This window comes from Ovis canadensis, chromosome 14 (genome assembly GCF_042477335.2).
Source record: "Ovis canadensis isolate MfBH-ARS-UI-01 breed Bighorn chromosome 14, ARS-UI_OviCan_v2, whole genome shotgun sequence".
NCBI classification, from domain to species: Eukaryota; Metazoa; Chordata; class Mammalia; order Artiodactyla; family Bovidae; genus Ovis; species Ovis canadensis.
Genome location: NC_091258.1, coordinates 19,761,035 through 19,765,818, shown reverse-complemented (window position 1 = coordinate 19,765,818; position 4,784 = coordinate 19,761,035). Strand labels below are relative to the sequence as shown.

The window sequence follows — 4,784 nt, the reverse complement described above, 5'->3', positions numbered from 1 at the left end:
AAGGGGGGTAAAAAAGGATGGCAAATATTAAAAAAATAAAATCCTTTAAAAAAAGCCACCTGCTTATTTTGAGCTGGTATTTTAGGGAGGAGGGGAAGCAAGACCGTTCAAGATTGTAGTGGGCTAGTTTACGCGGTCTCTAAGTTCTGGGGTGGTGGCCTTAGAATTTGAGTGAAAGACCTAACTCCACTTAAGTAACCTTCTGTGATTCATTTAAACTCCAGTCACCTCTCTCAGTTAGATGTGGGTCATAGTGGCTGACCAGTGATGAGATAATTTAACTTCAGTTCAGTTCAGTTCAGTTCAGTTCAGTTCAGTTCAGTCGCTCAGTCGTATCAGACTCTTTATGACCCCATGAATCACAGCATGCCAGGCCTCCCTGTCCATCACCAACTCCCCGAGTTCACTCAAACTCATGTCCATCAAGTCAGTGATGCCATCCAGCCATCTCATCCTCTGTCGTCCCCTTTTCTCCTGCCCCGGATCCCTCCCAGCATCAGTCTTTTCCAATGAGTCAACTCTTTGCCATGAGGTGGCCAAAGTACTGGAGTTTCAGCTTTAGCATCATTCCTTCCAAAGAAATCCCAGGGCTGATCTCCTTCAGAATGGACTGGTTGGATCTTCAAGGGACTCTCAGGAGTCTTCTCCAACACCACAGTTCAAAAGCATCAATTCTTCGGCGCTCAGCTTTCTTCACAGTCCAACTCTCACATCCATATATGACTACTGGAAAAACCATAGCCTTGACTAGACGAACCTTTAGCATGTAGCAATAATTTATAGACTCGCAAGGAGTCAGACATGACTGAAATGGCTTAGCACACACGCACGCAAGCCGAAACTTAGTCTGTAGCATAGAGATTTGAGTGTTTGTGCAAAGGGGTCAATTTTATCCTGCAGTTAAAAAACAAAACAAAAACAATTGGAATACTACCTTACCAAATTGTATTAATCTTCTATTGCTGGGTAACAAATGTCCCCCCCCTCAAATCTAATGGTTGGCAACAGTCAACATCTGTCATTTCGCAGTTGCTGTGGGTTAGGAGCTCAAGTGTGGCTTCGCTGGGCTCCTTTGCTGTAAGGGGTCTCCTAAGGCCTCAGTGCAGATACTCCTACAGTTTCATCTAAAAGTTCCAGTGAAGGGAGCTCTTCCAAGTTCAATTGCATAGCTGTTTACACTGCTCAGCCCTTGCAGGCTGCTGCACTCAGGGCCTCAGTTCCTTGCTGGCTGTTGGCTATGGGGCACTCCAATTTCTTGACACGTGGGCATGTGCATAGGGCAGTACAAAAAGTGGCAACTGACTGCCCTTGGAGAGGCAGAGAGTAAGAGAGACAGCCAGGCAGAAGCCGCATCATCTTTACAGCCTCATCTCTTTAAAAAATGTACTGTTTATTTATGGCTGTGCTGGGTCTTCACTGCTGTGCACAGGCTTTCTCTAGCTGCGGCGAAAGAGGGCTACCTTCTCTAGCTGCAGGGCACCGACTTCTCATTGAGGTGGCGTCTCTTGTGGAACACAGGCTCTGGGGCCTAGGTTCAGGAGTCGTGTGTGTGGGCTTAGTTGCGCTACAACACATGGTTGGGAATTGGACCCATGTTCCCTGCATTGGCAGGTGGAGTCTTAACCACTGAACCCCCAAAGAAATCCCACAACCTCACCTTGAAAGTGGTGTCTGTCCATCCCGGCTCCTGAACCTGTTTGTTAGGAGTCGGCCGGTAGGTCCAGCCCACGCTCATGGGGAGTGAATGGCACAAGGGCATGAGTTATCAAGAGGCAGGGGTCAGCGGGGAGCATGCTGAGGGCTGCTGACCACCTGGCTAGAGACCAAAATGGGTGCAGACGTGAGCCTCAGCTGTGTCCCAGCGTAGGTGGCTGGTTCCGGAGAGTCTCAGCTCCTGACCGGCCAGGAAGCCCCATGCCCTGCTGCATTAGCAGCTTCTGCCATGTTGACAGGGGCAGGCTGGTGGGACACAGCCACAGCGACCCTTCCTCAGCTGTTTCATGGCAGCGTCTTAAAAGAGGAGCCGTCAAGACAGCTGGCAGCTCCCAGGCTGTCCCAAGATGGTAGAGTTTGGGTGACACAGCCCCAAGCTTCAGCATCTGGGGTTTTCTCCAACTCCCTTCTTGTCAGCGTGCACTTCTGATTTTTCTTTCAGAGCTTTGCTAGTGAAATGGGGGTCACAAGCTCTCTTAGAGTTTTCCTGTAGCTCAGATGGTAAAGAATCTGCCCACAATGCAGGAAACCCAGGCTGGATCCCTGGGTCAAGATCTCTTGGAAAAGGAAATGGCACCCCACTCCAGTATTCTTGCCTGCAGAATTCCCTAGACAGAGGAGCCTGGCGGGCTACAGTCCATGGGGTCGCAAAGAGTCGTACAACTTGCGACTAATACACACAGAATCACTCTTACATCCACAGGCTGTTGTGAGGATTAATGGCAAGAAAAGTTAACATGTATGGATTTTGGATCTCCCAGGCGCCAGGCTCTCTACACTGCAAAACTTGTCCCTGCTTTTATGAAATTCAGCTATAGCAAAGGAGAGAAATACTCACTGTCAAACTATAGAATTATTAGACAAATAATCATAAGGGGAAGTATGAGCATGGGCTGGACAGACCAATCAGAATTGGCTGATTCTAATCAGAGCTGCTGGAAACCCATTCCAGCTCTGGAAGTCCTCTGCAGCGCCAGGCAAGAAACCTTGAGTTGCTCAATTATGTAGAAGTAGAGAGTGGGCAGGGGCAGTGGTCCAGAGATGGCCGAGCTGGCCAGAACGTGGCCCTGGGGGCTCAGAGCTGTAGTTAAGCATCAACAACACAAAAGTAGTTCAGAATTTTAACTAGCATTGGTGCAGTAGTGGGCCCAAGTTCACTGTCTAGGGTCGACGCTGAAAACGGGCATTGTGGAAGGACTTGAACTTGTCCCAGACGTTAGGAAGGGCTTCAGTGAGTAACAGACTCTTGTCTAGACCTGGAGGATAAATAGAGATTAGCCATCAAAGGGACAAGAAACAGTTTTGAACACCAAGGAGACAGCATACGCAAAGACTCAGAAGTGGAGGTGTGATATATTCAGAGTCAAGGCAACTGCAAAGTAAAAGTGGCTCCGTCGTGTCCGACTCTTCATGACCCCGTGGACTATACATTTCATGGGATTCTCCAGGCCAGCGTACTGGAGTGGGCAGCCTTTTCCTTCTCCAGGGGATCTTCCCAACCCAGGGATCAAACCCAGGTCTCCTGCGTGGCAGGCGGGGATTCTTTACCAGCTGAGCCACCGGGGGAGCCCATGGCAAGTGTGGTGACGCTAGAAGCAGAGAGAACAAGACAGAGATCGGGGTCACTGTGGGTCACGTGCAGGATTTGTGCTTTGACTGACAGGCGTTGTACGATCCTCTGTGAATCCTGAAAGATCACTCTGGCTGAAGAGCTCAGCACAGCTTAGCATTCCTATCATTGTTACTTCCCCCTGGTTTCCACTGCCGTTGCAAACCCAAAGGTACAAATGGTTAAAGAACAGGCGGGTTCTGGCTGGCTGCCCCGCTGGGGAGCGAACACAAACAAAGTTCCTGGACCTTTGGATTCCACCCAGCCAAGGCCGGGTTCAAGTCCTCAGAAGCAGACAGGCAGTAACAGCAAACCCATCCCCCTGGTTTGAGCAATATTTTAAAGATATCAGCATGACCACAACTGACTTCTTGGGATGGAGGTCCTAAAAATTGTCAGTTGAGGCGGTTAAGGTGGAAATGGAGTGGTCTTTAAAGATGTTGTGATTCTTCCTACCTGCTGTGAAAATATCCAAGCCCCCTCTTTCCTAACCAAATCCAAATATTTTCTTGTGCATCCAAACATAGAAACATCCCTCAGAGGGCAGGATAGTAGTTGGGAAGACAAGCCTCAGAGTGAGCATTTGTTTGAGAACAACCTACCCAAACAGCTCAGCTCACTTAATGACCCTGAAACTCGAATTCTTCCTCTGTCATATTGGAATAAGGTCAGTATCCACCTCTCAGCGTTGTAACGAGGAGAGGAGTGTGTGAGCTCACAATATGTGAACTCCTTAGCACGATGCCCACAAGTGTTGCTCAAAAATTAGTAATTTGATGGAGACATAGAAAGCAAACCTATGGTTACCAAAGGTAAAAGGGAGTGGGGGGGAGGGGTAAAGCAGGAGATTGGGATCAACATACGCACACTACTATTTATAAGATAGATTACCAGTGAGGACTGCGTAGCACAGGAAACTGTTTCGTTATAACCTGCAAGAGAAGAATCTGAAAAGGAATACACATATGTGTATATATATACACACACGTGTGCTAAGTCACTTCAGTCGTGTCCGACTCTTTGCAACCCTGTGGACCATAGCCCGCCCCCACAGGCTCCTCTTTCCATGGGATTCCCAGGCAAACATACTGATGTGGGTTGCCATGCCCTCCTCCAGGGGATCTGCCCGACCCAGGGACTGAACCCACATCTCCTGTGTCTCCTGCTTTGTAGGCTAAGCCCAGGGTGGGGAGAGCCTATATATATAACCCATATATATTTAGCATTTCTCTTCTTTGCTTCTTTGCTATGTATGATACATGTATTTAAAGTGAAAGTGTTAGTCGCTCAGTCTTATCCAACTCTTTGTGAGCCTGTGGACTATAGCCACCAGGCTTCTCTGTCCATGGGATTCTCCAGGCAACAATACTGGAGTGGGTTGCGGTTCCCTCCTCCAGGGGATCTTCCCGACCCAGGGATCGAACCTGGGTCTCCCACATTGCAGGCAGATTCTTTACCATCT

At 48.7% G+C, this 4,784-nt stretch overlaps 1 long non-coding RNA gene across 1 annotated transcript; it reads right to left on the bottom strand.

Annotated features, from left to right (window-relative positions):
• Positions 1-3,047: 3,047 nt before the first annotated feature.
• On the bottom strand, positions 3,048-4,272 carry LOC138418550 (uncharacterized). The gene is made up of 2 exons (XR_011248615.1): positions 4,214-4,272; positions 3,048-3,302 (listed from the first exon to the last, which is right to left on the bottom strand). It is a non-coding gene; the product is annotated as an uncharacterized lncRNA (long non-coding RNA).
• Positions 4,273-4,784: the final 512 nt, after the last annotated feature.